This window comes from Macaca thibetana, chromosome 3 (genome assembly GCF_024542745.1).
Source record: "Macaca thibetana thibetana isolate TM-01 chromosome 3, ASM2454274v1, whole genome shotgun sequence".
Lineage (NCBI taxonomy): Eukaryota > Metazoa > Chordata > Mammalia > Primates > Cercopithecidae > Macaca > Macaca thibetana.
The window spans coordinates 182,182,500-182,208,660 of record NC_065580.1 but is presented as its reverse complement, the minus strand read 5'-3'; the positions used below and the strand labels follow the sequence as shown (position 1 = coordinate 182,208,660).

The 26,161-nt window shown below is 36.1% G+C and overlaps 1 protein-coding gene across 12 annotated transcripts in view; it reads right to left on the bottom strand.

The window, feature by feature from the left end:
* Nucleotides 1-26,161, bottom strand: part of NRIP1 (nuclear receptor interacting protein 1) — a 212,059-nt gene that overhangs the window by 170,547 nt on the left and 15,351 nt on the right. For 10 of the 12 annotated variants that reach the window (XR_007723869.1, XR_007723870.1, XR_007723868.1 and 7 more), the window contains exon 2: nucleotides 19,497-19,578. The gene's annotated coding sequence lies outside the window, so the exon portion shown is untranslated. The other 2 variants (XM_050782359.1, XM_050782358.1) reach the window with 2 other exon arrangements.

Here is a 26,161-nt window from a genome sequence, read left to right as displayed (position 1 = left end):
TCTTGTTTGCTTTTGAAGTTATGTCACATTTATCAGAAGTTTGCTAATATTCAATTAATTCTGGCTAAATATAAGAATACTTTTATAAAAAAACTGTATTTTTATACACCAGCCACAAACAGAAAACAACATTTAGAAAATATCCAGCAGCAAAGCATACCTAAGAGTAAAAGTAACTTGTAAATACTGCATGTTCAATATAAATACAATATATTGGAAGGCATTAACAATGAAACCTGAATAATCCAAATAAATGGAATGACATAGCATGTTCATTATATAAATACTCAGTATCATAACATGACAATTCTTCCCAAATTAAACAAATGCTTTTAATGTAATGCCTATCGAAATGTAAATGGTTTAGTAAGTTAATTCTAAAATTTGCATGGAGCAGCAAAAGCCCATGAAAGAGAAAAAAATCCTACCACCAAAAGAAAATAGTAGGAAACCTGCCTTGTTGGATACCAAAACGTATCATAAAGTTCTAACAATTAAGCTAGTGTGCGCCTGGAAAAGAGACAAATAAATTGATTGCTGGAGAACAAGAACATCGCACGGAGAAAATATTTGACAAAAGTTACACTTTAGATGCCCAGTGAAGGGAGACATCATTCAGTAGTGCTGAAACAATGGGTTATCCACTGTGTTATCCACTGAGGCAAAAGTGGACTCCTGCGGTCTAACATATAAACAATTCCAGAGGGATTAATGTTTTAAATAGAGAACGCACGTCTTCAGTATTTTTAATATAAAATATAAGAGGATATCTTTATGATCTCATAGTAGGAAACATTTCCTTAAGACACAAAAAGGGTTAACTATACATAAAGTATTAAGATTAATAAATTCAAATGCTTTCAAACTGAAAACTTCATTCATCAAAAATACAACAGCAGAAGATCTGCCGAAAAAATTGGGGGTTGGTGTGATGGCTCACGCCTATAATCCCAGCACTTTGGGAGGCCAAGGTGGGTGGATCATTTGAGGTCAGGAGTTCAAGACCAGCCTGGCCAACATGGTGAAACCCTCTCTCTACTAAAATACAAAAATTAGGTGGGTGTGGTGGCGGGCACCTGTAATCCCAGCTACTAGCGAGGCTGAAGCAGGGGAATTGCTTGAACCCAGGACGAAGAGGTTGCAGTGAGCTGAGATCGCATCACTGCACTCTAGCCTGGGCGACAGACAGAGACTGTCTCTCACACACACATACACACACAAAACTTTGGTATCCAGAATATGTGTATGTGTGTGTGTGTCCTATAATATTTTAATTAAAAACAGCCAAAACAGAGAGGGGGTAGCCCTAATAAGAGGTATGAGAGAGCTCAAGCAGGAGGAGGTGAGTGTCACTGTGGAGTGGGAGAAATTATGTGGTACGGGGAATTCAAGCCTAAGCTCCAGATCTGTATTGCACTTGTTATTGGATGTGTTATTTTAAAATTTTTAAAAATTTACAACATAAAAGTATTTAATGTAAAGTTTTAAGTATACAATGGACAAAAGGTATGAACTTGCATTTCACGAAAGAATACACTAAAGGTGAATAATCACATGAAAAGATGTCTAACCTTATTAGCAATCACAGAAAAGCAAATCAAAACCAATAAGATGCCATTTTGCATTCAATAAATTAAGAAAAGGGTGGTATGCGGTGAGCAGGATGACAGAGAAGTCCTTGCACAGGAGTGGTCCAGCACTGGGTATCAATGCCCAAGCTGGAGCAGAAGGGCGTCCACAAAAAGATGCACTGTGGTATGCAATGTAGAAATCAATGTGGGCTGAGAAGGGCTTCCACAGGAACGGGCTTTGAGGCTCAAGTAAAACTAGGGGGCAGGGTGAGGGACAAGAGAAATGGCAGATTGACTACCTACAGGGAGAATGATCAAATAAAGTAACACTAAGGATCACGGTAGTCAGGTTTCTCACTGTAAGAGGAGGTACAAAAAGGGAAGGAAATATAATTGAAGCCTATAGGATTGGAATGAAATTAGAGACATCAGTATGATCAAGCGATGAAATGTCAAAAGGACACTGAAGGGGGTTCCACTGGCAAAATCAGGGACAAGATTAGCACCAAAATAAGTAACTATTATAATGGATTACACCTCCCTGAATAAAATACAGGCTCATGAGCACATACTGATACAAATAAATTCACTAAAACTGTGATCAGGAAAGGGATTTTACACAGTTTCAAAGAACCTGCATGCAAAATAATTATTAATTACAGAGGGAAAATGAGTAATTTCACAGTAGATAAACTTAGCAGACACCATCTTAATCAAGTAATCCCAGTAAAAATCAACAGTAATAGGTCAAAATGAAACTGTATGCCACCGCATAGGATGCAAACAGAAGACACAGTATCACTTCTGTGATATTCCTGCTCAATATTCATAATAGGGATCTAATCATGAGGAAACAGAAGACAACCCTAAAGGAAAAGATATTCTCCAAAATTACGGGCCGATATGGTCTTCTAAAATGCCAGCGTCTTTAAAGTCAAAGACTGAAGAACTGTTCCAGACTGAGGGAGACTAAAGAGATGAGATTAGTAAAAAGCAAAGTGTGATTCTAAACTGAATCCTTTGCTAAAAAGGACATTATTGGGACAACTTGGAAACTGGAATGAGCTCTGAGGATTAGACAGTAGTGATGATCAATGACTCTGATGGTTTTGTTGTGGTTTCCAGGACAAGGTCTTGTTTCTTCCTGGGAAACACATACTTGTTTATTTATGGGTAATATGTCAACAGAGGAAAAAAGTTCCACTGTATTGTACGTGTAACTTTTCTGTATGTGTTACTTTAAAACTAAAAATACGTAAAATACAAACGTATAAAATAACAGTTGTGAGTACATAATGGGCATAGGACATAAGAATTTCATCAAATAATACACCAATGATGGAAAAAACACATGAAAAGATGTTCAGCCTCATTCGCTATCACAGAAAAGTAAATCAAGATCACAATATGATGCCACTTTGTATCTACTAATTTGGAAAAAGTTAAAAAGTCTTACAGTTCTTAGACCTGGCAATGATGTAGCTCAACTGAAGCTTCTGACATATTACTAATGAAATGTAAACTGGTCTGATAACACTGGAAACAATTTCATATTCTTTCATATAATTGAGCATTCTCTGCATATCTAATCTTGGGTATATACCCCAGAGTCTTGCACATCTTCTTCAGAACACACATAAAAGAATGCTGACATCAGCAATGCTTATAACAGTTATACATGTGTGTGAATATAAGTACATCAATATATATGTATGTAAGTATATCAACAGGTATATCAAAAACAAAACAAAACAAAACAAAAACAAGCAAACAAAAGGACCAGCAACCATCCAAATGTCCACGCACAGGAGAATAAACACACACGATGGAATATTGGCCAGGAGTGGAAATAAGTGAACTATACCTACATACAGCAGTATAAATAAATTTCAAAAAATCATGATGAGTTGAAAAAGCAAGTCTCAAAACTGTACATATTAAATAACTTAAAGAGTGTAAGTGGACTGTTTGCAACTCAATGGATAAATGCTTGAGGGGATGGACACCTCATTCTTCATGATGTGCTTACTTCACATTGCATGCCTGTATCAAATCATCCCTGTACCCCATGAATATATACACCTGTGTACCCACAAAAACCAAATTTAAAAAAATTTGAAACAGCGAGTATCCGAAAACTTTACACAGAATGCTACCATTTTCACAAAACAAAAACATAAAGTAACATATTATTTAAAGATTAATGTAAAAAACAGTATTATTTAAAAGACAATAAATGATTAACACCAAATGGAAGACAGTGGTTGCAAGGCACCAGGGGCAAGGAGAGCAACATACCGACAGATGCAGCTGTGGTAGTTAAGTCTGATTCGAGGCTCGATGGTAGGTTCTCGGGAGATCACTTTCATATTGGGCCTCATAATTCAAATACATTCCTGTTTACACCAAGTGTTACTTACATGACAGAAAATAAGTGGCTATACTGTGGGAAATCAGAGCTCTGACAAGTATCTTGTTTAGGTAAGCATCTTAATAATTTTCACACGTGAACAAATGTTAACTGTTAGGCAACAGATTTTCTTTATTCTCCTTGTTAGAAACAAAACCAAAGGAGTATATAGAGAGATACACTCAAAAGAATTGAAAAACTGATGGGCAGACAAAAACTTTAGAGCTTGGTCAATCAAAGAATGAAGCTAATTCATATCTCCCACCACTTTGGTCTCCAATAAAGCTAACATAAATGCTCGCTTACTTAATTACTGCAAATTTCACAACTGTCTGATGAAAGAGGGTCATTTTGCAAAAATTACTTAACACGAGAAATAGGTAAACGAGTAATTCAATACACTTTAGGTTCTTAACAAAATGCCTTTTCCCTTTAAATCTAAACAGGCCTTTTTCTCTCTAGTTGGTCACATAGGTCGGCAATCATATATCCACCATGACAGCCAAAACTGTGATGAGAAAGACTTAAGCCATCTTAAAGAGCAAAGTTTATTTGCACAATAAATAACTCTTTATATTTAGTATATGGTACTTCCATCTCAAAAAAAACTTACAATTCAATTTTCTCAACAACCTTGCATTACATATAGAGCACACATTATTAAACAATAACCACTGCATGAAGCATAATATTTAAAAATCTTTTAAATAAGTTAGAAATGTGAAGGATATTCTAAATCAGATTTGCTACCCAAATACTTCTTGAGTATCTAGCATATGAAAGGTACTTTATAAGGTGCTTTTTGGCATTCTATGTAATGCACACGGATTGAAAATCTTAGCTACGTGCTGCATTCTTGTTAAATGCAAATGAGTACAATAATCTGGTTAAAAGATATCTTACACTAATTCCTCTTCAAAAGAAAGGGAGCAAGAAGCCATTCATCCTGATAAACTCACATAAGATATACTGTACTGATTCTTTCTCTGGTCTTGGATTTCTTTTTAATGATGTGCTTGCACATTAACTACAGGCTACACAATACTGAGGAAGTTGGAGTGGGGTAAGATCACCTATTTAATAACACATTTCCTTTAGAAGGATCATTGCTTCATGTTACAGAGGAAACAGACATAAAACTAAATCCACACCATTAGTCCTTGTGGTGTATTTCTTTTTGTATGTATATTTTTACAAGGTTTGGGGCTGAAAAATGAGGCACTGATTCAAAGAATAAATATATTTAATATGCAATTTTTAACACTAAAGTGGGCACTAAATAAAAGTACAGTGTACAAATGTTTCTTTGAATACTCTATTTTAAAATTGCTTCCAGTGTTTCCCTGTGTTGTTCAATGGAAATAAAATATCCACTCCATATAACACTTAATTTTTCTATTTCCTATTCTTTATTGTTACTATTGAAATTATATTCTTTTAAAAGTCATTTCCCATTATTAATGGTCAACATCATTCTTTTAAAAATATACACTGGTCCAAAAAATATTTATATAAACAAGTGCTTATCTGACATCATTTGGAGGTCTCCAAGCATTTCAAGTTTAATATGTCAATAACTGAGTCCCTGTTACTCCTAATCTCAGATCAGCTCCATTCTTCCAATTGTTCAGGCCGCCATCTGAGATACCTCTCTTCCTCTCACACCCACATACAATCTTTTAGCAAATTCTGTGGGCTTTACCTTGGAATCCAGAATCCAGAATTCAGTTACTTCTTACTGTCCCCATTCAAGTCATCTCCTTCTCTCCTGAATTATAATAATGGCCTCCTCACTGGTTTCCTTGTTTCTGTTTTTGATACCTCTTTGGTATACATAACACAACTGCTGAAGTGATTCCGCTAAAGCATGATATTGGGCCACTCTTCTGCTCAAAATTTTCTAGGGGCTTCCCCCTCTGACCTCATATCAGGTGACTCTCCCTCACTCACCCTACTCCAGCCACAGGAACTTTGACTGGAATACTCTCCTCCCTACAGGGCTGCATCACTAGCTCCCAAGCTGACTCAGCCCTTACTCAAGTCCATCCTCTGGGTAAGGCCTTTCCTGGTGTCATCTAAAACTTCATGGACATCTCCCCTGCCCCTGCCCTCAAGACCCTCCATTCTCCTCTCTTTGCTTCAATTTTTATTTAGCACTTAATAAGATACCATAAATTGAATTGCTTTATCTTATTTGTCTATATCACCAATAAAATGTAAGCTCCAGGAGGGTAGCAATTTATTTTCCTCTTTTGTTCACTGTTCTATCTCCAGGGCTTAGAAGAATAACCAAAATACAGTAAGCACTCAATAAGTATGACTGGGTGGGGTGCACAGTTCACACCCATAATCCCAGTGCTTTGAGAGGCTGAGGCAGGAGATCGCTTGAGCCCAGGAGTTGGAGGTTGTGGTGAGCTACGATAACCCCACTGCACTCCAGCCAGGGCAACAGAGTGAGTCCCTGTCTCCAATAAAGTAAAACAAATAAACAAATATTACACGTCTGTATTTTGTGATCTCACAAGAGAGTCCGCAGAGATGAACAAAACTCATATCCTCACCAGCTGTGACAAACGCTGCAGTGACCTCCTCACACACACAGTGTCCTCTTCCTTATTTGCCTGTAGAAACTCTTCCCCTCAGGAGGTCGATCCCAATTAGGTAAAGCCACTTGTGGCACATCATGTCTATTCTGATAATACGAGGCAGGGCCTAGGCATGGGTATATGATGTCATTCTGACCAGTGAAGGTGACCAGGAAATGTGGGAAAATGGCCATCTTTCAACCGTGAAGAGTGACATCACCAAGTCACTCAAGAGCAGAGGAGAAAACAGAAAATACCTTGTGGGACACTGATAAGATCATTATGACAATTCATTAACTGCCAAGACTCCAAATTTTTTGTTGGGTGAGAAGATATACCCTTACTGTTTGTTACTTCTAGTAGCCTTCTATTACTTACATTTTTATTAATACAGAAAAATTTTTCAAATATTCACACAGTTTCGCACAATGGGTTAAGTCAAACTAACACTAAGTTGGATTCATTCACCTGGTGGAAGTCAGGTGGTTTCCCCTTCATCATGCTGCATGCTCAGAGAACGGGTTACATGATAATGAAACAAGATCTTTCAATGGAAATCATATTTTCTCATAGGAATAATACGTTATAAACAGGGTTTTCTCTTAATTAAGAATTGAAAATAAACATATTACCAAAACAAAGGCAGTCCAAATACAGAGCTTTAATAAATTAAATGGTAAAATTGTGCTCCCAATGACTACATATATAACAACGTTCTGCAGAATGGTAAGTGCTCATTCAGAGGGAGGAAAACACGGAAGGAGGGAGAGAGAAGGTTGGGTGGTAAGGAGGGAGGAGGGGAGGTCCCAAGTCCAAATAAATTTAGGAGATGATGATTTAAGTTAAAATAGATCACTACATTCCCTTTCTATGTGTATACACTCTGGAAGGCACTTGGAGGACCACCACATTCCCTTTCTACGTGTATACACTCTGGAAGGCGGATGGAGGATCACCACCTTCCCTTTCTACGTGTATACACTCTGGCAGGCGGTTGGAGGATCACCACCTTCCCTTTCTACGTGTATACACTCTGGAAGGCGGATGGAGGATCACCACCTTCCCTTTCTACGTGTATACACTCTGGAAGGCGGATGGAGGATCACCACCTTCCCTTTCTATGTTTGTACAGTCTGGCAGGCAGTGGGAGGATCACCAAATTCCCTTTCTATGTGTATACACTCTGGCAGGCGATTGGAGGAAAACGTCATTAATCTGAGATGCTCCCATTCATCTCTGAAATAATCCTAGGTTCAAATGGAGGAAGGAAGTAGGTCAGTGATAGTTTGACCCAAAGGGGTAATTTTGAGTCAAAGGGTTTTGATTTTTAACTCAAAGCCAAGCCGTTAGTAACAAAGCCAGAACTATGACTATCCAAAATGAGAACTCTTCAAATTCTCACTACAACCACCTAACAAACCACACACTGCCTCATTACAAAAGTCTTAAAAACTTTGAAAATTCTAATAAACTCCTTGTACTATCAAGTAACTTACTATAGACATAATGGGAGCAAAATAGAAGATATTTTAAAAAGATTTTCTATAGAATAAACCTAACTCTACACTTAACACAGTCTCTGTAACATATAGTAATTGTTTAGTTATCAGTAGTTTTATTAGCTGTCATTTTTGAAAAAATATTTGAATGATGGCTCTGAAAAAAAAAAAAAACCTTTCGAAGTCACTGAAAAAAGGTAGGAATGTCCTTCAAAACCTTCTCACCATATTCGCTAATAGTAAACAAAGGTATAGAAGTTATTCTGTTGGTAAAACTTCAAAAAGCAGTAACTGAATCAATTTAACTTAGGACTTTAGTCCAGAGAGGATGTCTGATCATTGTAAGGTTGACTACAGAGGTCTGCTGATCTCAGATCCAATCCTTGCTTCCTTCTGCTCTCCCTTGCTTCATCTCTGAGTCACTCTACATTCAGCAAATGAAACAGGAGAGGCAGCAGAAGGGTGAGTTAAGACTGGAATTAAAAGTGTGAAGCCACAGAATGACCAAAAGATGTGTGTGATGTAAAAAATGTTTTTACAAAAATATAAACTAGTCTGTTTGATTTCAAATATGGTTCCTTTAAATAATGGGCCACTGAGAAAGCTGAAAAATTAAAATGATCATCTCTGAAGTACCTTATCTCAACGTAAGTTAACTGGATAAGCATTAGTCAAATAAAAATTAAAATGTATCTAATCCCAAAATTCAAACATTAATCATTACGTAAAAAAAATTCAGAATTATATTTCGCACAGGTAGTCAAGGTCATTTCTAAAGAGGTATCTAAGGAATAATACAAAAAACAAAAAAATACTGCATACCGGCCAGGCACAGTGGCTGACGCCTGTAATCCCAGCACTTTGGGAGGCCAAGGCGGGCGGATCACGAGGTCAGGAGATCGAGACCATCCTGGCTAACACGGTGAAACGCCATTTCTACTAAAAATACAAAAAATTAGCCAGGCGTGGTGGCGGGCGCCTGTAGTCCCAGCTACTCAGGAGGCTAAGGCAGGAGAATGGTGTGAACCCAGAAGATGGGGTTTGCAGTGAGCCCCAATCGCGCCACTGCGCTCCCATCTGGGCAACAGAGCAAGACTCTGTCTCAAAAAAAAAAAAAAAAAAAATACTCCATACTATGTCAGAACTGCATTAAATGCTTTATGCAGGCTTAATTTCTATACAGTAATTCTCAAATAACTCTATGAAGTTATCCCCATTTTACAGATGAGAACACTGAGCCTTAGGGAGGTAAGGTGATTTGCCCATAGTCAGCAATAGTAAGTAAGTGGCAGAGTTGGGGTTCATACCTAGGTTATCTGGTCTTGTTCAAAACCACCACATCACAAGCCTTTATCAACTTCAATCCATTTACCCATAAACACTACTTTGGCTGAAATGCAGTTTATTAAAGATTTTAAGTAGCCTCAAGTATACTTCTATACTCTAATGGTGACTTTCAACAAGAAATGTAGTTTTAAAACAATCAATGGTGACTTTCAACAAGAAATGTAGTTTTAAAACAATTATCTAGTGGGTTATTGTCAGTTATCACGATTAACTTTTATTCATTAGACACAAGTAAATACCTGTTACTGACAATAGGGCTAAGACATACATTATCTCACTCAATCATTATTTATAAAATAGATAGTATCCAATTTCACAGATGAGGCTCAGAGAAGTTGAGTGACTTGCCCAGTTAAGGGGTAAATCTGGGATTCAAACTCAAGTCAGTGTGTTTCACAGTAAGGCATTCCACAATCAATCCCCAATAAACGTCAGCAGTGTCAGATCAGTTGCCTTGGTCAGCTCGTCTCCTGATCATTTCATGAAAAATTACCCATCTGTTTATAAATCATTCATCAAATGTTTTGTTCCTAGAGCTATGCGAAAGACATACATACAATTACAAGTCTTTGCTGGACCCCACTAGACTCTTTAAATAAAAATATGTTCCTGGGGTAATCTAGATTCTGGCAATTTCTATTGCAAATTCACCAAATCCATTGCTTTTGTTACTACCACAGCATAAATACCCTGAATTTTCCTTGCTGGAATAAAGCCTGTTAAAACTTTGTGCAGGAAAATCTCCAGGACTTTTTAAGTATCAAAAAGCTGAGGAAATGTTGGTACTTTAAAATAAATCCTGACCCAGTAAGAACTGGCACTGGGCCTTTTATTTTCTTGCAGTCAGCAAAACTACAAACCTACAAAAATTCAAATAGTAGTTAAGGGGCATGCATTTTGAAGTAGTTCCATATGTGGTGAGTCACTTCCCAACTCATGCTTTATACTGAAAACTTTTTTTAACCTGGATATGTAGGCAGAAATCCCTTTTAAAACCTATCACAGCCACACTATGAAAGGAAAAGCAAGTCCCCGTGGGAGTTGACTAATTGTTTCCCCTGAAAACTGTTTTCCTGGGGGGAAAAAATGAATATTATTATTGACTCCTATGTACCACCTTGCTTTATAGTTCAAACAAATTCAGAAACTGTTTTTCCTAACCCTGTATTGATCTAGATCTTTGCAAAAATGAAATGAAAGACAGGTTAATCATCCAACAAACATAATACGCAAGTGTGTATGAGGAGAGGAGAGCAGGAGGAAGTGGAAAGAACTAGGTCAGTAGGTGGCAGATGTTAAGTGGTTCAAACTTGAAAGGAATCCTAAAAGCATGGACCGAGGTTTGTGGAAACTCTTAAAAGTAACTCAAAAGTAAATGAAAAATAAAAATAAAATAAAAATGTATGGAAGAAAGGTCCTAATTTAGAAGGACGTGTTACTAAGTAAAAGAGTGATCATCTAAAGACCTATTTTCTTTCTTTTGAAAAATACATTATAATTAACAATATTGTCCAAAACACATTATCTTTCTATAGCATTACACTGATATCAATGCACTTTATATATTTCCTCATTTATCCTGCATAATATTCTTATGATGTAAGATGTATCCTCATTTTATAGATCGAAAACCTGATGCTCAGGTTAAATGATTAACTAAGAGTATATGTGAAGATGTGAAGAGTATATGTAAAGATGCAGAAGATACAGTATATGTGAAGAATATAACTCTTAGGATTCTAAAGCCATCATTTTCCATACCATTGTATTTAACTGTGGCTGTGACAGCAGCAGCTCTTAACGCCTACTCAAGAGGTAAAAGAGAAATAAACCCTTTGTTTTAAAATTAAAAAAAAAAACAATTACCTCTGCCTTTTCTCAAGAGAAAACAGGAATCCTTATATCTCAAATAAATGTTTTCTTTTAAAATACAAGTTTACAAGGTAATAAGGAGTATTCACGTGATAAGCCTATCAGAAACAAGTCTAAATGCCTGAGCCAATTTTAAATAGTTCACATTTATTCATTTCATACAATGTTGCTATAAAAACAAATTGTGCATGATAATTCCCATTTGACATTAAAGTAACCAAGATGAAGAGAAGTTACACTAATAAAAGGTTTAAAAGCTAAGAAAATAGCATTCTGTGGTCACCAGATTAAGTTTAAATTGTATATGACTTTTTTTTTTTTTTTTTTGGAGACATAGTCTCGCTCTGTCACCCAGGCTGGAGTGCAATGGCGCGATCTCGGCTCACTGCGACCTCCATCTCCTGGGTTCAAGCATTTCTCCTACCTCAGCCTCCTGAGTAGCTGGGATTACAGTTGTGCGCCACCATGGCCGGCTCATTTTTTGTATTTTTAGTAGAGACGATGTTTCACTGTGCTGGCCAGGCTGGTCTCAAACTCCTGACCTTGTGATCCACCGGCCTCGGCCTCCCAAAGTGCTGGGATTACAGGCATTGTGATGTATATGACTTTGTAACAAATACTATAATGATGCTTTTCAACCTCAACAGAAATTCATGGGAGTATTTACATAATATAATAATGTTATCGATTTCTTATTTTCTGAAATTACTGTGAAAATGGCAAATTAGCAGTAACTCAGTAGAGGAGTATCACTATTAATACAAACTGCATGCCCATGTTTTTAAAACGCTTATAAAAGTAACTTGAGTAGCATTCCTTGTGACGTTATATCCATTTCTATGGCAATAAACAGGCTGTCTTTCAGAATTTTTGTACGTGATATAAATAAAGCCAAAGGATCAATTTTTTTAAACGAACACTGGAAAAAAAGGCTGAATATTTTCTAAACTTTATGCCCTAGATAATAAAGTAAGGGCTGTGTATACTGCTCACATAATCTGGGTGGCCAAAAATGTTAACTTCCCAAACATATTTAGTTGCCAAAAGGATATCCCAATCGCACATCATATTTTGTTACAGTAAAGAAGATTTAGAAACTATAATCATTGTTTCCTCCTCCCAAATTCAGTTTCTGCTACTACTCCGTGTCACCACCATCTCAGCATTTAAATACATAAAACCACAGTCAGCCCAAATGCTCAGGGTCTATGTATGACGACAGAATTCATCTTTGTTTATGCTGCTGATTCCATGAAACTCATTTCCTCCTTTAACCTTTTACCACTTCTTTCTGCGAACTAATTTACACCCACAACCCAGATACACATGATCTTCAGATTTGGGGTTTTTCTTGGAGGGGGCATAGATCTGAAAGTCAGAAACTTATTTCATTCCTAGATACTATTCTTAGCACCAGAACAATGCCCTAACCAAATAAAAAAATATTCATTATCCCAAATTCAGTCCCATTTAGAATCTCCACTAGCCAGGCAGACTATTTAGCAATATTTTAAAAATATTCCTAAGACATAGAATTGAAAAGGCTGGGGTTATCTTTAAGAAATTTAGGGAAATCTGTGAGATGATTCTTTTTAAAAAATATATTTTACCCCAATGTGAATTAAATATGGAAAACTAAAGATACATTTTGGGAAGTTAACAAAACTTTGATCTTTGAAATTGTTACATTCTAAGCAGGTAATTTATTACTTTCATCAAAAGCTTTTGTATTTTCTCTCTTGATGAACAGCAAAGAATATTAAGTCTATAGTAAGCTATAAGGAAATAATAAGCAAAATTTAAGCAAAATAATAAGCAAAATTTATTTAGCTAACATATTAAATAAATTTTGCTTATTCAGGTAAGGAACATTAAAAGAGCATTCTATATATCGCAGTCAGTTAAGTCAAAGAAATGTATATATTCCACAAAATAAAGTCTGGGTACTGTCATAATTACTCATATTACACTTCGCAACCTGTAAATTTCTAAAACACATGCTATCATTTCATCTGCATACAAAGTATATGAAAAAACTGTTGCACAAATGTAAGCAACCTGCATAATGTAATAAAGATGAACTTTTATCCTTTTTTGATCATTTCTAAAGCTTTAAAATTGTATCAGGACATACTCTGGAGTCTGGTTTCACCAATGGTTTGATTTATCACCCCACATGTGTGAGGCATCAAGTTGAGTGCTTTGTAAATCACAAATTTACAAAAGATACAACCCCTTCCATTTAGAAGTTTATAATTTTGCTGCAGAGATGAATGAAACGATATGAAAAATAAAGGCAGTGTGAGTGGCATTCGTCAACCACTGTAAGAGAGTAGATGGGAGCACATGTTCCCTTCTGTCCGAGTGGTCATACAAATCACAGGATGGATGGCCTTTGGTAAAAGAAAACTAGTAGGGATCACAGGACATCTGAGCTGAAGATAGCAAAAATAATGTGGCAGAATAAGAAATGTGCAATTAACACGTTTAAGGAAGGGGCAAACCAAACAGATGATCCTGAGATATGCAGGAACCAAGCAGAAATAGGACCTGTCTTATCTTGGGAGCAAAGGTCTTTGTTCAGGGTCATAATAATTTTCTTCAGAAAGTTTTACTTTGCTGTGTAGAATATATTGGGTAATAAAACTAAAAGGCAAAAGACCAAATAGAAAGTTACTGCAGTAACTATCTAATAACCAGAAAGTAACAAAGCCTGAATTTGGAAAATGGCAGTGGAAAGACAAACCAAAACTCATAATTCTTCCTGTCCCAATGAAAATGATTATTGACATAGTCATAATTACTGCTGACTGCAATCAAATGTTAAATACATAAAGGTATAATATAAAACTGAGAACTTGCCTATAGACTTTTAGGAAAGACTTTGATCACATTTATCATCTCACACTTATCCTAAAATGTAATAAACATTATAATGTCCCCTTTGAATATTTTCTAGGGTACCATATACCATAACTGAATATGTCTTTAATTCAATTTTTGTACTATTTTAAAAACATTTATTGTAGTTGACCTAAAAATAAAACTTCAAGAACTACAATTAGATACCACCTGTATAAAATGAAAGCCAATCTATACTTCTCTATACAAAATTACTTTCCAAAACCTTTTGAGCTGTGCCTGATCTATACTAAGATACCAAAATATAATGTATGTCTCCTATATTTTACAGAAACAGAAATCTTTTATAAATGAACTTCTCAAACTGATTACCAACATAATTTTATTATCCAAATGAAAAAAACACATATTTATATCTATAAGAAAAATTACCTGACTATAATAATAAACCCTATTTTTTGAAAAGTTCATTATTTACATATTACCTTTCAAAGGGATGTGTATGTCGGTTTGATGAAAAAAACTATTTTCAAATTATTCAAATTATCCAAATGTATGATGATGCTTATAACTTACAATTTCTGTTTTCATTTCCTGTAAATATTCCCTGCCCCAGAAAACTTATAAAGGCAAATTTTCAGAAATAAAAAAAATGTGTATCTTCGCCACACATTCAATAAATAATTAGTCTATGAACAAGTATGTCCTCCTTCCAGATGCTCAGCCTTCCACTAGCTTCTTCAGATTTATTAGTAATGAACACAACAGAAATTCTTGCCTTCAGGGAGTTTCAATTTTAGAAAGATTAAACAATAATTTAAAAAGAAACACAAATTTCATTGTATTTTTAAAGCTGTTAAGTGCTGTGGAGAAAGGGAACAGCATAAAGGAGAGAGGAAAAAGAGGAGGTTTCCGTTTTGAATCATGTGGTCACCAGGGTGGACTCCACTAAGAAGATGCCTTTTCAGCTAATGAAAGGACTTTAGTTTTACATCAAGTGAGGTGAAGGCTTTTAAGCAGAGGAATAATTTTCCTTTCTTACTACTCAGTAAGAATTGAGTGTCAAAAAGAGTACCAATTTCATTTAAGAGTGTGGAGGTAGTATTATCAAAAATGTGTTGGGGGTAAGCTATAAAACAACCACTGTATGCCAGATCTGGGACCCAAGGCAAGCGCTGAAGTGTGAAGATGCCATCTATCCCTCAAAGGGCTGTTCCCTCCACGATACGCCTCCATATTGACTGTCTTCACACGCCAAGAGTCCCTCATCCACATTCCCAATGCTGAATATCAAGAAGTTTTAAACCCAATTTGGTGGCAAAATCAAACCCACATTCATGTGAGACGGTTTATAGCCTTGATTTATCCCATTTGGCGAAAATAAACATGAAGAAACATTAACCCTCAAAATTTAGGTAACTTTTAAATATCCTACGCAATGAGAAGTCATAGGCACATCTATATGTACACACACAAACTATCTGCAAACTCCCCTATTTTATTGACTATAGTGGAGTTGTATCATATAGCAATCTATCACATTCAATTAAAACAGCCATGCTTTTAAAAAAAGAAAAACACACTTCCCCCAAAAGTAAAATTCTACCTAATATAACTTGGAGTAAGATGGAAAATATGAATCTACTGCCACAGATTTGGATTTTATAGTTTAAAGATACATATCTGTCATTCGACATGTCCCCTAAACACTGGCTAATTGATTTATCTGATGTTCAAGCAAAGAAAATGCTACTTATCCCAAAACAGAAGGAAAAATAGGCTGTTTGAAACTTCCTTAAAGAGAGTACTTCAGCATTTGACATGGCCCCTTTCTCTCGGATTTTTAAGGGTGATTTTAACTAGTCATGAATCTGACTGAAGCACTGTCTTTTAAAAACCCAAAATGTAACTCTATAGCTGTGCTGTCTAATATAGCAACCACTAGACACATGTGGCTCCTGTGCGCTTGAAAGATGACTAGTCAGAATTCAGAGAGCCGTGAGTCAAAGCACACACCAGGTTTCAAAAACTCAGTATAGATTTACATTCTTTTTGCATGAAAAATATCTCATAATTTTATATTGATTATTCACTGAAAGGATAACATTTTGCAGATACTGAGTTAAATCAAACATATTATTAATTTCACCAGTTACTTTTAACCACAGCTACTAGAAACTTTAACATTTAAAATGTAAAGTTACATCACGTAGCTCACATTATACTTCTAGTGAACAGCACTGCTCCATAGGAAAGACCTAGAAAAAGATTAATTTCTCAAATACTTATCTGCTAGAATGAGTAGTATCAATTTTTATCACCAGAACAATAAAAACACAAAGGTCACAAGAAACACTTGTCAGGAATGCTGAAATAAGGGTTTTGTAACTCAAAAGTATCTATTACTTTAAATATTCAGGGAGGTGTCCAAATATTCAATAATTTTAAAAAGCCTTCAATATGTGTTATGTCTGATTTGCTTCAAAATCCGCTTTCAGTATTTCAATCATACGATCACAAGTACATAGAGGAGGGTTTTGTGTCCTAGTTTCCTTCACTAGGGTTAGAACGAACCCAGGTTTTGTGAGCCAAACACATATTATAATGGAATCAGAAAATAGGTAACTTATTTTTTAACAGATGGGAAAATTTAAATAACTCCTAAGAAACAACTTTGGAGTTTACACTAGGTCAAAGAAAAATAAGTCTCTCTAATTATAAAACCTACCATTAACAAAAGACACACTGATTGACATTTCCTAAATATTCTTAAAAGTACTGTAAGTACCTATTACTCTAAACACATGCACGCCCCTCCACTCAGCAGCAGTTCCATTCCCGTGCTTACACTGTACTCGTGAGAAATGAATGTTTATTTCTACCAAAAGATCCAAAAAAGTTCACAGCAGCCTTATTTGTAGCCACAAACTCGAAAGAAAACTAAACGTCCATTTACAGCGGAATGGATAAATGATGGTATAATCATAGAATAGAACACAGACAATTTAGGGGGAAAAACAAGTAACATGCACAACATGGATGACTCTTACAGACATAATGTTGATTAAAAAAACACAGACACGCAAGAGTTCATATGACATGCTTCCAACTTTATACAGTTTAAAACAGGCCAAACTAATCTATAGCAGAAGATGCCAAAGACTAGTTTCTGCTGGGTACAGGCAGGACTGATTAGAAAATACACAAATATAATAAGCCTTCTGGAGTAGGGTGCTAGTTACTCAGACTAGACTTATATAAAAAACAATCAAGTTAACAAATAAGTGTGTCTGTTTGATTACGTGAAGTTACACTTCAGTAGGTTTTGTATAAAAAGAAGAAACTTTTTCTTAAAAGGACCTTATGCATTACGATTCCTTTTCAAAATAATTACTTAAAACTAATTCTTACCTTGAATATACATGAGAATTTGTCGATTTAATCCTTCAGCTAAACTTTCAATTTCTTTGCAGTTTCTTTTTAATAACTATCAACTCTATTGAAACATACATTTAATTCTGAGACATGACAACATTTCATGAATTGATAATTCATATTATCATTAAAATTATAACTTCCATCTTTAGAGCTAAGTGTGAATGTTTATACGAAATATTTATAATAGTTCATTCTCATCTTTAATTTGAAAAGATAACTCTAAATTCCATAAAATCCAGTTTCTGATTATATAATTTATTTTACTGGATAAAGTGTATATTAAATTTAACTTATTTTGGGGGTTCATTTACAAGTCCTTTCACAGACCTAATTTGCTTGTTTAAATTTCTTACTTGCTTTTGCCTTTCCCTCGTAACTGACAAGAAGAGGAAGAATATGCTGGTTTGCCAATAAATAATAATCTTAAACACAGAGTTTCCATTTTAAAAGTTCAATGCAGCGTGCTGGGGAGACTTACTAAAAGACTATGTTCAGCTAATCCTAGAAATTCACACTGCTTGATGGTGATTAAGAAAATCTGTAAAAACTGACTTTTGTGTTATTTCATATGAATAAAAATCATGAATATTCAGCTAATAAAGTTAAATCTGTATTACAGTAAAGTTAAATCTGTATTACAGTAAAAGAAGGTGGCCAATTCACTACAATCTTAACAAATACATTATTTTATTAAATGTATTTATGCATCCTTCCTTCATCTGTTTCTATTCCAAGCAAGACAGCTGGCAAAAGTTTTCGAGAAGGAAAACACAAGATACAGAGGAGGTATGAGGTTGAACATTAAGAAAGATGCCTTGGATATAGATCAAGAAGACTATGTTCACCACTGACATTAGTCAAATTGGCTGGCAGATTCATATGTGGTCTATGAAGTATGCTATGGTCTGAATGTTATATCTCCCCAAAATTCATAAATTGAAACCATATTTGCAATGTGAGGGTGATTTGGAGGTGGGGACTTTGGGGAGTGATTAGATCATGAGGGGAATGCCCTTATGAACAGGATTAGTTCATAAAAGAGGTCCCAAGAATCCTCTGGCCACCTCCACCCATGTGAGGTTACAGCAAGAAGTCAGCCGTCTATGAGGAACAGGCCCTTACTAGACATTACATCTCCTGGCACCTTGGTCTTGGACTTCTCAGCCTCCAGAACTGTGAGAAATAAACTTCTGTGGTTTATAAGCCTCTCATCTATGGTATTTGTTACAGCAGCTCAAATGGACTAAGATAAGACAAAGCACAAAGTGAGTAAATTTCTCAAAAGATGATTTTAACATAACCCTCCTTCCTAGTAATACATCGCATGTCCTGACACTCTGGGTCTACAAGCAGATAAATTATTATGCTGTTCCAATCTATCCACAAATGATCATGCAAAGAGGGAACTTAGCAAATGGATGTTCAGAGGCAAAACCAGGTGGCCTGGCTGAGTCTGTCCATGGACCCTGATGATAGACTGATCCAAATGCAGATGGCAGCTGATCCCTACACTAGAAGGTAGAGCTGTTGCAGGCAGGAAGAATTTTAAGACTGCCTGAATGTTTCAGGTATACTTCATACTGTCTTAGGTAAAAAGGAACTTTCTGTATCTCATTTTCAAATCAAGACATTCTTTAAAATAGTTCTATACTAGTAAGGTAAAACGTAAATACCTCGTGTTTAAAATAGGTAAAACTGGTTTACTCTAAACCAGACGTTTTATTCGATTACACAACATTTTGATTTACCAAAATTGAAATATAACCTTCTTTGTGACAAATGGCAAAGTAGTTTATCAATATCTAAAAATTAAAGAAAAATAACAAAATGTGACACAACAGTCTTACTTTTCTACAATTGGAAAGGCTTGATGACATTTAAAAAAGTGGGGCAATGAGACAAAAGACAATACCTTCTGGCCGTGTTTCTCCCAAATGTTAAAATAATGAGTCCTGAGAACAGAGTTCTGAAATAGCTCACAATCCAAACACTTCCTGAAAATTAAGAGAAATAAGTGTTACTTCAAGTGCACCTTATCTCAAAGAGTTGTTTTACAATGGAATTTTAATTACAAACTAAATCATCTCAAAAAACAACAAAAAGATGTATTACAAGGTAAAAAAAGTATTTATATTCTTCATGATACATGCTTTCTTTGGACACAGTTGTAGAACACATGTAACAGAACAACATTCATTACAGAATTATTTGCCAAAATACACTACCCCTTTTTTTTTTTTTTTTTTTTTTTTTTGAGGTGGAGTCTCCCTCTGTCACCCAGGCTGGAGTGCAATGGCGTGATCTCAGCTCACTGCAACCTCCTCCGCCTTCCAGGTCCAAGCAATTCTCCAACCTCAGTCTCCCAAGTAGCTGGGATTACAGGTACCCAGCACCACGCCCAGCTAATTTTTGTATTTTTAGTAGAGATGAGTTTTTGCCATGTTGGCCAGGCCGGTCTCAAACTCTTGACCTCAGGTGATCTGCCTGCCTCAGCCTCTCAAAGTGCTGGGATTACAGGCGTGAGCCATCATACCCGGCCAACTATCCATCTGTGATAATTTTACTGTAAAGACTGTCCCTATTGTCGATGATGTAAAAAGTTAATGTCAAAGATAAAGAGGAATTTCAGTCAAGGCTTCTGGGAGAAAAAGTATTAGAATTATTTAACAGTCACTGCACAGTTTGAAACACCTCATTTCTTTTCTGTACCACTAGGAACAGAAAATGTTAAGCTCAGAATTAGAACCATACCAGATACAGAATGACACTGATGTGGAAAAGTTCATACTACCAGAAACAAAAGAGTGGATCAAAGTTTTTGGCCAGCAAGGGATGGAGCAAACAATTTAACATTTAAGAAATTTTATTTTGGTCAACAGGCCAATGGACAGTGCCTGAGTACCATGCTGGTTGGTACAGGATGTCAGACAGCGACACCAGAGTCCCAACTCATCTGGGTAGAAAGGACACCTACCACCCAGCCAGGCTGATTGTCTGGGCCGGGGGAATTAGGAGAGCATTGAAATAGATACTGGAGGAGCCTTAGTGATGAAGAACTGACAGTGAATGAGTGGATGAGAGAGAGTGTGCATGTGTGTGTAGTAGTAATTAAAGGCATATTTTTTCATTGCAGTTGGTCCATCTAAAACTACCATCTTCTCTTTTATGATATTATTTTTACTTAAGCTTGGCATGTTAATTGATTAAGGCTCTATGATTAATTGATGTCATTTATCAGACATTTACGGAGTATCAGCTGTATACCTTGCACCATGCGGGGTATTGAGGGTTCACAGACACAGGCAGAATAACAATAAGCAAGATACAGCCTAAGTGACCTACAGGTATAGTGGTGAAGAGCCTGCTTGGTTAGGATGTCGGGGAAGTATTACTCTAAGACATTTGTTACCTTTATGTGGTTTTAAGGAGACTGAAGAGCCCCCAGTAAAATGAAATGAAATGAAAAAGAGCTATTTTGGGAGGTTAGAATTCAGGTTTACAGATTATTTTTATTCAAAGCTATAATCCTTGAGAACTGATCACAGGTTATAGGCTAGGAATTGAGAGTTCTAGAAGTGTAAGTCAGATCTAAGTGGCGTGCCTGATAGAAATGGAATGCTGCTATGGTGGTATCAGGGAGTTTGCATGGTACCTGCCTTATCACCAGTAGCTTCACTGTCCATTGGCCTGTTAGCATTTTATCCACAGTAGAACATCTTTCAAGATGGGAGTCAATCCTCTCAAACCCTGCCACTACTTTATCAATTAAGTTTACATGATATTCTATATCCTTTGTTGTTATTTCAACAATGTTCACACAGTATCTTCAATCAGGAGTAGAACCCACCAAAGTTATCCATAAGGGGTGGAAGCAGCTTCTTTCAAACTCCTATTAATGTTAATATTTTGACCTCCTCCCATTACTCACAAATATTCTCAACAGCATCTAGAATGGTGAATCCTTTTCAGAAAGTTTACAACTGCCTTCGCCCAGATCCATCAGAGGAATCACTACTTATGGCAACTATAGCTTCACAAGATGTATTTCTTCAATGGTAAGACTTGAAAGTTGAAATTACTCCTTGACCCACAGGCTACAGAACAGATGCTGTATTAACAGCCATGAAAATTAACATTGATTTCCTTGTGCATCTCCATCAGAGCTCTTGAGTGACCAGGTACACAGTCAATAAGCAGTAATATGTTGATAGGAATCTTTTTTTTTTTTTTTTTCTGAGCAGTTGATCTCAATAGGGGGCCTAAAATATTCAGCAAACCATGCTCTAAACAGATGTTCTGTCATCCATGCTTTTTCTTCCATTTATATAGCATAGGTAGAGGAGATTTAGTATAATTCTTAAGGGGCTTAGGATTTTTGGAATGGCCAAACATTGGTTTCCACTTCAAGTCACCAGCTGTATAATCCACTAACAAGAAAGTCAGTTTGTCCTTTGAGGTTTTGAGGCCAGGCATTGGTTTCTCCTCTCTAGCTATTAAAGTCCTAGGTGGCATATTCATCCAACGGAAGGCTGTTTCATTTACACTGAAAATCTGCTGTTTAATGTAGACATCTTCATCAGTGATCTTACCTAGATCTTCTGGAAGCTTGCTGTAGCTTCTACATCAGCATTAGCTGCTTCATCTTGCACTTCAATGTTATCCAGGCAGCTTCTATCCTTAAACTTCATGAACAAACCTCTGCTAGCTTCCAACTTTTCTTCTGCAGTTTCTTCATCCCCCTTCAGCCTTTGTGGAATTAAAGAGAGCGAGGACCCTGCTCTGGATTAGGTTTTGGCTTAAGGGAATATTACGGCTGCTGTGATTTTCTATGCAGACTACTAAAATATTCTCCATATTAGCAATAAGGCTGTCTATTAGTCTGTTCTCACACTGTATGAAAAAATGCCCGAGACAGAGTAATTTATAAAGGAAAGAGGTTTAATTGACTCACAGTTCCGCATTGTTGGGGAAGTCTCAGGAAACTTACAATTATGGCAGAAGGTGAGGGGAAAGCAAGGCACCTTCTTCACAAGGCAGCAGGAAAGAGAAATGCCGAGCAAAGGGGGAAAAGCCTCTTATAAAACCATCAGATCTCGGCTAGGCGCAGTGGCTCACACCCGTAATCCCAGCACTCTGGGAGGCCAAGGCGGGCAAATCACAAGGTCAGGAGATCGAGACCATCCTGGCTAATACGGTGAAACCCCGTCTCTACTAAAAATCAAAAAATTAGCCAGGCGTGGTGGCGAGCTCCTGTAGTCTCAGCTACTCAGGAGGCTGAGGCGGGAGAATGGCGTGAACTTGCAGTGAGCCCAGATCGCACCACTGTACTCCAGCCTGGGCAACAGAGCAAGAGGCTCCATCTCAAAAATAAATAAATAAATAAATAAATAAATAAATAAAACCATCAGATCTCGTGAGAACTCACTATCACGAGAACAGCATGGGGGTAACTGCCCCTATGATTCAATTACCTCCACTGGGTCCCTCCCAGGACACATGGTGAGTATACGAACTACAATTCAAGGTGAGATTTGGGTGGGGACACAGCCAAGCTACATCAGGCTGCTTTGTGTTCTTATCATTCATGTGTTCACGGGAGTAGCACTTTTAATTTCCTTTAAGAACTTTTCCTTTTACATTCACAACTTGGTCAACTGGCACAAGAGGCCTAGCTTTCAGACAAGTTTGGCTTTTGACATGCCTTACTCACTAAGCTTAATCTTTTCTAGCTCTTGATTTAAAGTAAGAGACCTATAACTTTTCCTTGCACTTAAATACTTAGAAGCCATTATAGGGTTATTAAATGGCCTAATTTCAATACTGTTGTGTCTCAAGGAACAGGGAATCCCAAGGAAAGGGAGATGAGATGGGGGAACAGCCAGTCTGTAAAGCAGTCAGACCACACTTAACAATTAAGTTCACCAACTGATATGGGCACAGTTTTTGGTACCCCAAAACAATCACAAGAGTAACACCAAAGATCACTGATTACAGATTACCGTGACTTATATAATAATATGAAAACGTTTTAAATATTGTGAGAATTATCAAAATGTGACCACAAAGACACAAAGTGAAAACATGCTGTTGAGAAAATGGTACTTGCTCAACGCAGGGCTGCCACAAACCTTCAATTTGTAAAAAACAAAATACAAAGTGAAGCACAATGAAAGGAAGTATGCCTACACACCAGCAACACCAAAGCTATCCTACATCATTAACAGGGTATGTCACCTATGTGTATAAGTCAAAGATACCTGGAATCGTAACTACGGGCAGCATGTTCCAAAATCTTAGTTGACAGAAGGCATCTCCTCAAGATAGAGTTTATAACTATCAGACAACAACAAACAGAACCTGAAGAGACCTCCAGGTGATTAAGAAAAAAAAAAAAAAAGCATTATCATTTCCTATTAGGACATTACTTTTTCAGGAGCTAAATAAAAACATTACCAAATCATTTTATGTAATAAAATTTAACTTTATTTTGACCTTTCTCATAAAGCAAATAAACCTCTCTATCCAATAAGGTTTCATCTGAACTATGTAAGATGATAGGCAATACCTTAATTGCATTCATTTACATGACTTTGAAACTATTCTGGGCTGAAGTCACTGACTGCAAGGTCACAGAATACAAAAAAGTAGAATGCATGTAATTTACCAAGGAGAAATGATCCACTTAGACAGTGTGGCAGCACCTTTTCCATCCTTCATTAGGGGATACTAAATACTTAATGCAATCAACAGGTGCAGACATCTCCATTTAAAATATATCACACAAATACATACACACACACACACGTATTCATTTTACAAATATGTAAATAACATTAAAATATATATTTAAGTCCATCATATATTATGGTTTTCTTCTTAAAATTAATCTGCCTAAATAGAGGTAAAGCACAATTCTACACCCTAATAGCATTTAGAACCAAATACAATATAGGGCCACTATTTCTCCATTGTCTTGTAAAATTTCTAACACCTAATATTCAGGTTACAAATATATAGTTTTAGGACAACAATTTAAAACACAGGAGGCCAAGTATGTTGAGTTCCTGCTTTCATTTTTTATAGCCTAAACAAGAATATATTCAACTAATTTGCTTAGAGAAGCACAGTTTACATGTCTCAAATCCAATAATACCATATTAATAAAAGACAAGAGGTACAATAGATTGAAAGATTAACTAGCATAGATTACAGGGGATAATGTGTATTCTCCAAAACCTCAAGAGTATATCAAAACACACACTCAGAAAAGTTAACCCTACAAAATATTTCCCTTTAGCTTTGTAAAAAGGAATTGTAACACAAACTAGGCACTACTGGCACTTGAAGTTACTGGAAAAAAGGGAAGGAACTCAAAAGAATACGATTTAGGGTACCTTTTAAATATTTATAATAGTAGTACATATGCAGAATGTGAAGTATTTGTCTCAGGTTTAATACATCACCACAAGATTCATTTAAGCAGTTTCCACCCATTACATCAGGTAAATCTCTCACATTTAATTTACTATCCAAGCACTTTTACACTACTCAAGCCAATCTTTTGCAACTTACAAATGATTTAATGAAAGAGAAGCAATGATATTATAAAATTTATGCTTCTTCACCTTCTCTCCCTACAGAGAAGGGCAAAACTTTTTTCACGTAAATCTATATTAGATCCAAATCATTTCAAGTGATGCTACTCCACAAAGAACACAAGGATGGACACATATTTAATTAAAATATTCCTAAATAAACTTCAATACATGATGTCACTTTGTCCTTTGTAAATGAGAAATAAAATTTCTCAATCTTTTTTTAAATTAAGCCAATTCACTCTGGATTAGCTTAGTTTTAAAATAAATGCATACACATATATAATAAAATACTAACTACTATTACTGTCTACATATAACTTTCAGTGACCACATCTGGGTATTTTAATTTTCTTTCTGTAAGAAACAATTCAGGGCCAGACATGAAATATATAATCTGTGTAACTAGGTAACAGGCAGTTAATGGTTCACATTCTTTGACAAGAATAAGCTATTGACCCCAATCAGAACCTTCCAATGTATCTCCAATGTTCTTGGCTACATTTCTATTTGAACTCAAACCTCAGGAAGAATATAATCTTCTGTTAAGATAACTTTTGTTTTCCTCAAACATTCTCTCTGTGCCTATCCCAAAAGAATGAATCAACGCTATATGTTCCTAAGTTCATTGATTATGAGGACAATATCTGAAGATTTCATACACATAATATTGGGATCTTTCCTTTCCTTGAATATCAGAATATGTTGGAGCCAATTTCTATAACCGCAACCTAGTATTTGTGTATCTTTAAATGAGCTACAATCCAGAACTGAAAATGAACTACATTAATGGCATCGCACTTAACAGCTTTCAATGAATAGGTTAGAGTCTAAGTTCAAACATACTGTTATTTTTCCTTCCATTTACTTCATACAATTAGAAAAAAATGTTCTTACCACTCTCACTGTGGACTCACGTGACCACAGTACATCCTACCCTTAAAGCAAGTACACATGTGTGTATTGTTTACCTTTCTTGTTT